The 13,402-nt window shown below is 40.8% G+C and overlaps 1 protein-coding gene and 1 long non-coding RNA gene across 2 annotated transcripts in view; both read right to left on the bottom strand.

The window, feature by feature from the left end:
* LOC115577805 (uncharacterized) overlaps window positions 1–13,402 on the bottom strand; it is a 53,113-nt gene that overhangs the window by 34,966 nt on the left and 4,745 nt on the right. The window lies entirely within an intron of this gene.
* Window positions 4,789–12,894, bottom strand: LOC115577807 (uncharacterized). The gene is made up of 3 exons (XR_003983282.1): window positions 12,433–12,894; window positions 7,087–7,150; window positions 4,789–4,805 (listed from the first exon to the last, which is right to left on the bottom strand). It is a non-coding gene; the product is annotated as an uncharacterized LOC115577807 (long non-coding RNA).

Genomic DNA, 13,402 nt, shown 5'->3' with positions numbered 1-13,402 from the left:
AGCTCAGTGCCCCATGCACTCCCCTTGACAATTTACTTGCCCGAAAACGAAACAACGATAAATCTGAAAAGTGCATCTTTCGTTGTAATTATGCATTTACCCAAAGATTTGACTCATATACATTCACAAATAAAGCCTAGGTTGCTTTAACAATCACTTTAACAACCAGTAATGGAGTCACAACTTCTTTAAGGTGGATTTAACCTATTCTGTTTATTCATCATTAACTTTAAACTTACAAATTCACCAGCAACCTCACAAAAAATAAAAATAAAAAGTGAGTTTGTCCCAACAAATAAAAAAACAGTTTTATTCTAGATGTTAATACAGACGAGAATATTTCTGACTCAGTTCAGATAAACTCACAAATGAGCAGACGTGAATCTGGGCTGATGCACCTCACAGCTGATGCAGCTGCTCCTGATGGACACAGAAAATATAAATATTGATTGATTCCTTCGTCCACATGTAATCTATAATAAACCTTTTCATCAGTGATTGTAGGGGTCCACTAGAGCTGTCACAATATCAGGTTTTCACTCGTGGCCAAAATAATTCACCATAACGACATTAAACATGATATAAAGATTGTGAAAACAAAATGCTGTCAGTCAAAGTCATCTTGTGTGTGTTTTGTCTTTTGTCTGTCAAATGAAGAACACTCATAATACAACTGTCTGTACAAATGTCTGTCGGCTCAGAGATGATTTTCCACAGCAGCAGTAAATCAATGAGGAACAGCCACACAGATCTGTGCCACACTGACTAACGAACAGCAGCGTTTCTCCTTTATGCACCTCCACTGCTGAAACATCACCGCTGATGCCCAATCTTTGTTGTTTTTATGAAATGAGACGAGATGAGAGGACAAAACAGGAGGAGGAGAGAGGCCTGTGTGTTCTCTCTAACACTGTATTATTTTGTGCTATGGATGCACTGAAGTGACGCTTAGAAACGCAGAAGATGGCAGATGGCCGTCTTATAACTTTATAAACTAAAGTTGTACTTTTTCTCGCTGATGGTGCTTCATATCCAGACCAGCTCACACACACGAGTATGAATGAATGAATGAATGAATGAATGAATGAATGAATGCTTTATTTCAAACATGTGAAAAATATATTACACTTGAAGAGTTAGTCATTAAAACCCTTTGTATGTTTGAAAAGGAGTAGGAAGAAGCATTAGCTTATTAATTCCTACCCCTTCTCCACTTAGTACCTAGTACTATAGGTTATCTTACTTCCTGTGTATCCTGTTTTTTTTTTGTTTTGTTTTTTTTCTCTCAACAAAATCAATCACCAACAAACAACACAATAACCGCTTGTGTAAAAATAAAATAAATGACAAGTATGGCAAAATGTGAGAACCCTAGTGTTTGTCATACCCCTCTTCTGCCCTGTACCTTGTAAATACCATCTGTTTGTACCGCTGTTTGAATTTGCTCATGGTTGGACATTGTCTGAGCTCCTCCGCTAGTCTGTTCCACAGTTTCACTCTACGTATTGAAATGCAAACGGTTTTTAAAGTTGAGCTTGCATACAGGTGTTTTAGATTCAGATTATATCCCCCTTCTCTCAGAAAAAAACATGCTTGAATATTTACAGGTAATATGTTGTTTGTTGCTCTATACATGATTTGGGCTGTTTGGAAGCTTACCAGATCAGTGAGTTTCAGTATTTTTGATTTTGAGAATAAGGGGTTAGTGTGTTCTCTGTAACCAGTGCTATGAATTATCCTGATTGCTCTTTTTTGCAGAATCGACAGTGGTTGTAGTGTAGATTTATAAGTATTGCCCCAAATCTCTGCACAGTAACTCAAATACGGTAATATCAGTGAATTGTAAAGAATGTGGAGTGATTTGTGGTCCAGAAAGTGTTTTGCCTTACTTAGTACTGAGATGCTACGTGACAGTTTGCTTCGAACATGCTTTATGTGAGGTTTCCATGTTATTTTTTCGTCCATAATTACACCCAGAAATCTATTTTCATGTACCCTTGCAATGTCCACCCCGTTTATCTGTATTATTGCTTGAGTGTTCATTTTATAGTTCCCAAATAACATGAATTTGGTTTTGTTTAAATTTAAAGATAATTTGTTTCTATTAAACCACCTTTTTAATTTACACATTTCTTCAGTGATACACCCCAGAAGCTCCTGTAAATTCTTCCCTGAGCAAAACATGTTCGTGTCATCAGCAAATAGTACCAATTTCAATATATTTGAGACGTTACATATATCATTTATATATAGAATAAACAGTTTGGGACCCAGCACTGACCCCTGGGGGACGCCACAGGCAATGTCCAAGCACGATGAGCTATAGTCTCCCAACTTCACAAATTGACTCCGGCCCTTTAAATAACTCTCAACCCAGTGCAAAACTATCCCCCTGATCCCGTACCGTTCCAGTTTATTGATTAATATGTCATGATTGATTGTGTCAAAGGCTTTCTTAAGATCAATGAATATTCCAATTGCATATTGTTTATTTTCTATGGCGTTAGTGATTACTTCTAATGATTCCATTAATGCCAGTGATGTTGAACTCGAGTAAAGCATTAAACATAAAGACAAGGAACTTTAAGCTTACCTGAATATGTCAGATCAACAAGTATAACAACAAGCACGGGGTTAATGTCAACACTGAAGAAAGCGATGCTGAACACTAAAGTATAATTGATTATTGATCAGTTTTGCTGGTGATGAATTCTATTCTACCATACAGAGCAGTTATTATTGGTCCCTGATGCCAGACTGGTGCTCGGTAGAATTAATTTATAGGAACACTGCACATTAACACATTTAACATTATGTTAACTGAAGGTATAATTTCATGTAAAGAACTCACTGCGTGTAATTCATTTATTGTAACCTCCTGTGGTGCTGCTGAACACTCTGAAGGCATTTAGTACATGTTCATAATGGCAGCAACATGATTTCACTACTTTAATTAAAAGGAGACTGTTGCTGTTTTTAAAAACCCTGATAGACCTGCAGACTTTTATAGTGCAACTGAACAACACTGAATGAAAGTGTTCTGTTTCATACACAACTACTGCTAACTGCTATGTAACATTAACAAATTCACGTTTTTTAAACGTGGTATGTTGCTAAATGTGGCGACTTTACAGTCACTGCCCCATAATTGTCCGTTCTTTTCTTCTTCTCTTGTTTTACTTCCTATTTTTTCCTCCTGTTACTCACGTGCTACTGGGGCCCTCTCACAGATCTTTGACTCCGCCACTAAAAAGAAGAAAACAGTGAATTATTACATGTTCATAATGGCAGCAACATTATTTCACTAATCTCTCTATAAAAGCAAGTAACCTCTGTCTGTCTGTGTGTGTGTGTGTGTGTGTGTCTGTGTGTGTGTGTGTGTGTGTGTGTGTGTTTGTGTTCCTCAAATATCTCTGCGGATCAGGATCAGACTGACCTGAGAGTTTCAACATGGCTGCTGCGTGGTTCAAGGGTGTGCTATTTCGCATTTGTTTGGACTGCAATGATACCGTTAATAAATGATTTCATAAATGCTTTACAAATTCCACGTGCATTGTTCACCGGAGCCACTACAGTCACGTGCGCACCAGAGCCAATCACTGCAGAGCCCACCGCGACCCCCCACCTTAAGAAACAAGCAGATTTATACCTGCAGCGGCGCGAGCTGGACCGGGATTTTGCTGGTGGTTCGGTCCCGTTCTATTCTGTTCTGTGCACCTAAACTGACTGTTGTGGATTAATGAGATTAAACGAGTCTGAGGAGATCCGGAGACGCGCGGACAACAAAGTGGAATCGGAATCTGTGGAAGTTCGTGTGTAGCTAGCTGCTAGCTAGTAGCTAGCTCCTTTATGCACCTCCACTGCTGAAACATCACCGCTGATGCCCAATCTTTGTTGTTTTTATGAAATGAGACGAGATGAGAGGACAAAACAGGAGGAGGAGAGAGGCCTGTGTGTTCTCTCTAACACTGTATTATTTTGTGCTATGGATGCACTGAAGTGACGCTTAGAAACGCAGAAGATGGCAGATGGCCGTCTTATAACTTTATAAACTAAAGTTGTACTTTTTCTCGCTGATGGCACTTCATATCCAGACCAGCTCACACACACGAGTAAAGCATTAAACATAAAGACAAGGAACTTTAAGCTTACCTCAATATGTCAGATCAACAAGTAAAACAACAAGCACGGGGTTAATGTCAACACTGAAGAAAGCGATGCTGAACACTAAAGTATAATTGATTATTGATCAGTTTTGCTGGTGATGAATTCTATTCTACCATACAGAGCAGTTATTATTGGTCCCTGATGCCAGGCTGGTGCTCGGTAGAATTAATTTATAGGAACACTGCACATTAACACATTTAACATTATGTTAACTGAAGGTATAATTTCATGTAAAGAACTCACTGCGTGTAATTCATTTATTGTAACCTCCTGTGGTGCTGCTGAACACTCTGAAGGCATTTAGTACATGTTCATAATGGCAGCAACATGATTTCACTACTTTAATTAAAAGGAGACTGTTGCTGTTTTTAAAAACCCTGATAGACCTGCAGACTTTTATAGTGCAACTGAACAACACTGAATGAAAGTGTTCTGTTTCATACACAACTACTGCTAACTGCTAAGTAACTTTAACAAATTCACATGTTTTTTAAACGTGGTTTGTTGCTAAATGTGGCGACTTTACAGTCACTGCCCCATAATTGTCCGTTCTTTTCTTCTTCTCTTGTTACTTCCTATTTTTTCCTCCTGTTACTCACGTGCTACTGGGGCCCTCTCACAGATCTTTGACTCCGCCACTAAAAAGAAGAAAACAGTGAATTATTACATGTTCATAATGGCAGCAACATTATTTCACTAATCTCTCTATAAAAGCAAGTAACCTCTGTCTGTGTGTGTGTGTGTGTGTGTGTGTGTGTGTTTGTGTTCCTCAAATATCTCTGCGGATCAGGATCAGATTGACCTGAGAGTTTCAACATGGCTGCTGCGTGGTTCAAGGGTGTGCTATTTCGCATTTGTTTGGACTGCAATGATACCGTTAATAAATGATTTCATAAACGCTTTACAAATTCCACAAGCATTGTCCACCGGAGCCACTACAGTCACGTGCGCACCAGCGCCAATCACTGCACACCAGCCACGCACGCACCAGAGCCACTCACTGCAGAGCCCACCGCGACCCCCCACCTTAAGAAACAAGCAGATTTATACCTGCAGCGGCGCGAGCTGGACCGGGATTTTGCCCGCGGTTCGGTCCTGTTCTGTTCTGTGCATCTAAACTGACTGTTGTGGATTAATGAGATTAAACGAGTCTGAGGAGATCCGGAGACGCGCGGACAACAAAGTGGAATCGGAATCTGTGGATCTGTGTGTAGCTAGCGGCTAGCTAGCAGCTAGCTACACGGCCCACCTGCCGAAGCGACGGATCGGAAGCATCGGCACGTCCAAAACTGGACTTAGGGTAAATAATGTCCGCCACGCTTTTTCGCGAACATTGCCGTCACGTTTGCTTTGTGTCTGGTGCAGGATAAAAAAACGGTAAAAACGGGCTTTTGTCACGAAAGTGTCCAAGCAGCAAGTTTGGTTGTTGAGGAACAGGGAGTTGTGGGCGGGACCTAGGCGGATGATTGACATGCAACGACGGTCGGTTTGTGTGAGAGTTGAGAGATTTGTGACATTTAGCGTGTTTGGAGTGTGTAGTTAGTGTGTTATGTAGTGTTTGGTGTAGTGTGTTTAGTGTGTAGTGGAGTCGGTTTTTCGTTAATGAGTCAGAATAATGAGGAGAAGCTGAATGTGGAGCAGGCAGTGCAGCTCTTCATTCAGCTGGAAGGAGCACAGGCAGACCTGAGCATTGCCTGCATTTAAATGTAAATAGTTACATATACCGTAACTTTGTAAATTTTTTAAATGTATGCACAAATTTAGATAAACAACAATTTATATTTGCATTATAAGTAAAAAAAAAAATTTTAAAAAATGGTTTGTTAAACATATTTGTGGTTGTCACAGTAAAAAAATCTAACTTTTTCTACTCGGATTTCATGTTTTTTTTTTTTTATTTTAGGTCCATTGTGTTAATACAGTATGTCAAAATAAAAAAAATAACTGTACAGTCACACATGTGAGGTTGTGCTGAAAATAATGACACCAAGCTAATAGCTTTTAAGATGAAATATAATGGCAAAATCAAAAATAGTCAAAAACAGCCAATTATACCCTGGAATATCGGATTTCACAACAAACCTAAATATCCCTGACGTCCCACCTTCAAACACAGCCTCATTTGGCCATCCATGAAAAAGCTCCTTAACCTCCCACTTTTTTATAGGAATACACTTTTCTTACGGGCACTGCACTAGTTTAATTAAAAGAAGACTGAATGAAAGTTTCCAACTACTGCTGATAGTGATTCTTCTCAAAAACAGGAAAGAAGACACAGTTCTTTATGATGTGTAATATGTGACACTCAGTGTGTTTACATGAGAATCAAGAAAATCGAATTACTGTGTTAGTCCGACTATGATGGGATTTTTAAGATGCATGTATACATCTTAGTCTGACTAAAATCGGACCAGATCAGATTAAAGCACCCAGATTATTGATTGATAGTCACATTACTCCTGCATGCATACGTGGCTTTCTGCGCAGGCGCGAGATTTTTTCCCCAGGGCCGTGAGCCGGAAGTAGAAGGACGACGGCGTCTTTCCTCCGAAATATCCGCAACAAAGAGCGCCACTGTGCATCTAGTTTGTGTAATTATCATGTACACCATATATGAAATGTACAAAGATGTAGCTTCGTCTCGCTCTTCGTACGCCATCTTTCTGGAATGTCGAGGCAGTTTGTTGTTGCTGGTGACGTAAAGAGGTCAGCCGGAGGTGTTTCTGTTACCACTAGTTGAAATGGGTACAGCGCCACCTAGCGTACCGGGTATGACATGCTCCGGACAATAATCCGATTTTCTCACCAGCATGTATACTCGGATAACTGCAGTTGTCTGATTGAGTAGCAGAGTCGAACTATGGCTGTAATCTGACTAAGCTGTGCATGTAAACACACTGAGTGTGTTCAGAGTCTTACCAGACGTAGCAGATGATGAGGCCCCCATAATGTCACTCTGCTGGGAACATCAGAGTTTAAGAACCTGAAGAGAGAAAACATCAGCACGTGTTAATTCTCCTCTTTGTTTACCTGTTTTATCTCGTCTGATGCAGCTTCATGTTGTTAAGTTTGGAGAGCTGCTAGAAACTGGAGTCAGATTCCTTCAACCCAGACTGACTGGATCCATAAAGCTGACTCTGATTCTTAATACTACTAACAACAACATCAGCTTCTACTATTACTACTTTAATTACATTTCACTGCTTCTTCTCTTTTATATGCACATTTAATCTTAGTTGCATATGTTTCTTTTTCGTAATTCTCCTGACAATAAACAAACATCCCAAACCTGTAAAAACATGTTGTTCTACAACTACTTAGTTATGTTGGTGTGTCCTATGTGAGCTGTGTAGTGACACATTTTCTGTGTCTCAGTTCAGGTCTGCATCCTTCGAAGGAGCATTTGAAAGCCAATTATGTCACAACGCCTTGCGAAGGTTGTCCCAATTCAAATGCTCCTTCTTTTCTCACTTTCTGGAGGACGCATTGAAACGATCCTTCGTGGCCTCACATATCCCAAGATTCTTTGCGTGCCCGATAAAGAAAGAAAGAAAGAGAGAAAGAAGATGGCGACCTCAAGTGGCGCAGATCTGTCATTTAAATGTAAGTATTGGGTCTATACTCGGTTTTTACTCATTTGAACATCCAACGCCAGATATGTTAAACTTCAAGAGACCTTAAAACCTCCACATTTCAGTCAAAATAGGTTGTAATGCTCAGCTTGATGCCTTTGGAAATAAAGCCTTAAAAGCTTTTACTTTCAAACATTAGACGTTCAGAGGATGATTTATATCTTATATGTTATTGTGACTGTGGAGATGTTAGTGACTAGTTTTACTTCATGTACATAAACAGACCAAGATGAACAGATTCAGATCAGGCTGCTTTATTTCCAGACTGTAAACTATAAACGTCTAGTTAAACATTTGAATTGAATAAAGAGCGACGTTTATGATTATCCTCATGATGATTATATTTTTTGCTGTATTAGAACTCTTTTGTCTGTTGACGTAACACAAAACATCTTTTACATTTCATCATGTTTTAGGGAGCAAACAGAGAGCTTCATCACTGTCCGAGGTCAGAACAACATTTGTTCACAGGGCGAAACATTCCGCAAACATTTCTGCAGCCCAGGTCCGCGAAAGTGACAAGAAGAGTAAAGTTTGACTGTCAGATCTGTTTGAGCTTCAGGAATTCCTTATTTCCTTTTTAACCCTCCTGCTTGTGGAGGAAGAGGAGAAGCAGCTGGTTTATCTCCGGCTGAGAGGACCGTGGAGAGGTAAACCTGTTATTGAACCCACAGTAATGTTATCAATATTATCATTATTAGCTAGCTAACAGTTTGGGGTTATTAACATACCGATACATTACGTTAATGCTGACATATAAACTGCTGATCACCACACATGGTTATAATTTTAGATTTTAAAGGCATTATTCCTATTTAAAGTGTTTGGTAGATAGTTTTGATGTTGTAATGATTAATTATTATAATTATATTATGAAATTATAATTCTTGCCTCTTTCTTAAAACATTCTTAATGACCTGGCAGCCGTGGATGGAGTCAGAACTGCAGACCCAGTTGATGGAGGATGTGGTGGACAGAGGAGACTGGACCCCCAAACACCCTGAGTACCGACCCAGATGATGTCCCACTGACACCATCCAGCCCAGCAGCACTGCAGGGACTCCTGCTCAGCCTGTCACTGTACATCATCTGTAACTGTTTTAATATTGTTTTTAATAATTGTTTTTGTTAATAGTGAATAATAATCTGTAAATAGTTATTTATGCTGTAACTTTGTAAATAGTTGTAAATGTTAAGACCTTCATAATAAAAGAAAACATTCAATCCCTTGTTGTCCCTGAAAAGTAGCACTTGATGCTGTTTGCTGTTATAAATTGTACTTAAGCTGTAAATACTGAATGGAATAGACAACGTGTAACAATACAAAAATATTTTATTTCATAAATTAATATAAAATGAACAATTATGAACAAATCATTTAAAAAGAACCCATACATTAACTAAATAACAACAGAAATAATGTAAGGATTGTCCTCTGGAGCAGAGAAGAGCCTCTCCATCCTCTCTGCAGCATCATGTCCTCCTTCATCCTCCCTCCTCCTCCTCTTCCTCCTCGGCCCTGGCTGCCTCTCCTCCTCCTCATCGTCTTCATCCTCCTCCTGGTCACTTGGCCCTGGTGTGTCCTCAGGGATGGAGGCAGTTAGGACAGGGGGGGCAGTGGAAGGCCTCTGTCCTAACACCTCATCCATGAGGACAAACCAGGACCCAGTAGCAGCGCTGGGCCTCCCGCTGACCCTCTGCTGTCCCTGGATATAAGCAGTGGACATCGGTGCTGGATTCGACCTTCTCCTGCAGACCTGTTGTTTCCAGAACTGTTCTGAACGCGAGAGAAGCAACAGAAAAGGTCAACACAAGATCACATGAACACAGGGATGCAGAGATGTGTGACATCAGGACTGACACATGGGCTATTTATTATTTATTATTTTATATTTATTATATATTATGTATTATTTATTATTGCCTTACTTCCATCCAGCCGGCGGGATGTTTCGCTCTGTGAACAAATGTTGTTCTGACCTCGGACAGTGATGAAGCTTCTCTGTTTGCTCCCTAAAACATGATGAAATGTAAAAGATGTTTTGTGTTACGTCAACAAACAAAAGAGTTCTAATACAGCAAAAAAATGTAATCATCATGAGGATAATCATAAACTTCGCTCTTTATTCAATTCAAACGTTTAACTAGACTTTTACAGTGTTACTGTCTGGAAATAAAGCAGTCTGATCTGAATCTGTTCATCCTGGTCCGTTTCTGTTCATGCAGTAAAACGAGTCTCTAACATCTCAACAGTCACAATAAGATATAAAATATAAATCAACCTCTGAACGTCTAATGGTTGAGAATAAAAGCTTTTAAAGCTTTATTTCCAAATGCATCAAGCTGAGCATTACAATGTATTTTAACTGACATTTGAGGTTTAATGTCCCTTTAAGTTTCACATATCTGGTGTTGGATGTTCAAATGAGTAAAAATCGAGTATAGACCCAATACTTACATTTAAATGAGAGATCTGCACCACTTGAGGTCGCCATTATTCATTACTTATTTCTTCTCTTCTGCGCGCTATGAATTTGGGATATGTGAGGCTGCGTCCTCCAGAAAGCGGGAAAAGGAGGAGCATTTGATTTGGGACAACCTTTGCGCTGCGTTGTGACGCGGCATTGGCCCTCAAATGTTCCTCCGCAGGACGCAGACCCTGAACTGAGACACAGCAACTGTGGTGTTGGTTTGGAGTCAGTGGGTCACATGACATGGAAGCTGTTGGAAAAAAACAAAACATTATCTTATTAAAATATTACAATAAAACAAATACAGAACACATCAGCAGTCAAAGTGAGTGTGCTGCATGAAATCAGTTTAGTATTGTTTTCATCATAATTGTCCCTAATATCCAGTGTTGGGGAGACTTGAACTACATAGCTGAACTACAATTTGCTGTAACTTGCTGGTAGTTAAACTACATTCATATTTTGTGCTGAGTAAGTATTTCAACTACTTTTTGGGTCATTTTTTGTTGTTTAACTACCCTAACCATCATTTACAAACTACAATTTTGGCCTATAATTGGCTCGCCCTGGCAGCACTCAAATGCTTCACAGAGTGGGCGGGTCTTTGTGTCATGAAGGCAGCGCTCATATATCACAAGCACATCATGGACAACCCTCCTGCTGCCCCTGATGGGTCCCTGAACGCACCAGCCCAACCACGGCCATATTGGAGCATGACCTCACTTCATTCTTCCCAAAGAAGAAAGATGACTAAGTGGATGATGTGGAAGCCTTTGTGAAGTATCCAGATGAGTCCAAACAAAATGCAAATCATTTAAGTGACCGGAAACGGAACCGGCAGTCTGATTAACACTTGAGAGAAACTGAGAGAAACTGAGAGACTGCTCACGTGTCGTATCAACAGGCGGTTCTGCCCGGGCATCTAGTTCTGGTGCCTCTGAAGTTCCTGTGATGTTGACCAAACATGTCAGCTTTTGTTCTTAATAAAACTTGAGTTGAGAGGCATAATTCTGCTGGCATGTGAATTTTTTGTAGGCTATTATATTTTGTTTCATATAAACCATATGTTGATTTATTTAACGATCATTATAATGAATTCAGGCTGAACTACATGTAGTTTTACAAGTGAACTTGCAAAGTAGCTTCCCCAACACTGCTAATATCATGACGTCAGCGTGACGACACACAGTTTCTGTGTAAATCAAACAGCAGGTAATTTGTTGACGGTCCCTCGGTCCGGCTCCAGAGCAGCGGAGGTTCTGGGAGGCAGCTGACCGTCACAGTTGCCAAGTCCGCTTATTATAAGCGACTTTGGGCTTGTTTTTCTGTAGAGTCGCTTATCAATATTGGTAGTCGCGGGTTGCGGGTTTTTGGGCTTGTTGTTAAAGTGTTCCTCTTCCTATTGTATTGCATGTCATATTGATTTGAAATCCTGGAGCTAAAACAAAAAAGGGTCATAACATATAAAAACAGTAAGAAATACGATGATATTTCTGGATTCAGGTTGATATTTGTGTGTGTGCAAAGTGTAATAATCTCTCTCTCTTTTTTTCTTTCTTTTTTTTTTTTTTTTACCACGAACGGAGAAGTCGCTTGTTTTGGGCTTGTTTCCATAGGCCCGCTTGCTTGTTTCTCTCACGATATCTGCCAACACTGCTGACCGTCCTCCTGCTGCCCACACCGGGTCAGCCTGAGGAGGAGGCGCCGCTGGGTGTCTCCGGACTGAATGTCTGTCCAACATCAGCTAAACTAAGTTCTGAAGACACAAACACGGAGTTCTGCTCTGAGACGGTACCACATGTCCTCTGACGTCACGGGCTTAAAATAGCGTCGACAGCTCAGCTCGGTCCAAATGTTCCAGAAACATCTGTCACAGTCGTCTCAGTAAATCTGCTCATTTCAGAGAGAAGTGAAGACACGAAACACCAACAGAACACACGAGGAGCTCTCACACGACCCGTCCAGAGAAGGTTCTGTTCATCTGACGGGACCCGGCTACAGATCCGGACGGGAAGGAGGCGGATCGATGGTTTAATAACTTAATGAGTTCATCATATAAATGTGGAACCTTCTGCAGGTCACTTCTAAACTCTGCTGACCACCAACAACACAGATAAACTGATCTGACTCAGACTTCTTGTTCTTTATTCGAGTTCACTCACCTGCTGAATTCTGCTGTGTCACAAACAGACGAAGAAAGTGAAAGTAAGAAACTGAGAGGAAGGGAGGAGTCTGATGCGATGTCACGCTCAGTGTTGCCAACTTAACGAGTTTGTCGCTATTTAGCGAGTTTTCGGACCCTTCTAGTGACTCTTCTGGTGTGACTGGAGACTTTTGGAGGCTCTCTCAGCGAGCAGCGGGTGCTGCCGTGGCCCCTCCCCGACCCAAAGCGCTCACAGGCGGCCCAGTCCTCGTGCATCAGTCCCTCCCAGCTGCCGTCAGACTGCGAAACGCGCATGCGCGAAGCCGCATCTGGCTGATGTAAATGTCAAATGTTCTTTGTCTAAAATAAATCATTGCACTAAGACAAGTTCATTTGTAGTAAACATCATTAAACATCTAAACATATTTAAGTTTTAAGAATAAAGTGGACTTAACCAGACTATTAGAATGACACAGCTCCCAGGTCAGTTCTTCTTCCTCTCTGCCTTCTAAGCCCCTCCCACAGAGGAGGCTGTTACCTGTAACCACGGTAACAGAGGACGCCGGATAACCAAGATGGTGCATTTAAAGTATCAACAACAACATGATCCCTGATTGTTCTATTTCTGACCCATACAACTGAATTACAGTGACAGTGCAGAGACTTCACTTTCTGAGACTCCTCAGAAAGAACCATCGGTCACAAAAACTGCTTGTGTCATTCTACCACTGCTCAGTAGAGAGTGTTGACACACTGCATGTCTGTGTGTGTGGTGTGTCAGCACTCCAGAGGGTCAACAACACCGTCAAGTAGATCTCTGGCTGCTCTCTCTCCTCCCGAGATGAACTGTACAGTGCCAGGTGCCTTAAAAACCCTCAAACATCCTCAGAGACCATCACACACCGGACATGAGCTCTTTGAACTGCTGCCCTCTGGCAGAAGATACAGGACAATAAAACGCTGGACAAACAGGTTCAAGCACAGTTTTT

This window comes from Sparus aurata, unplaced genomic scaffold (genome assembly GCF_900880675.1).
Source record: "Sparus aurata unplaced genomic scaffold, fSpaAur1.1, whole genome shotgun sequence".
Lineage (NCBI taxonomy): Eukaryota > Metazoa > Chordata > Actinopteri > Spariformes > Sparidae > Sparus > Sparus aurata.
Note: the sequence above shows the minus strand (reverse complement) of the source record. Positions and strands in the feature narration are given on the sequence as shown.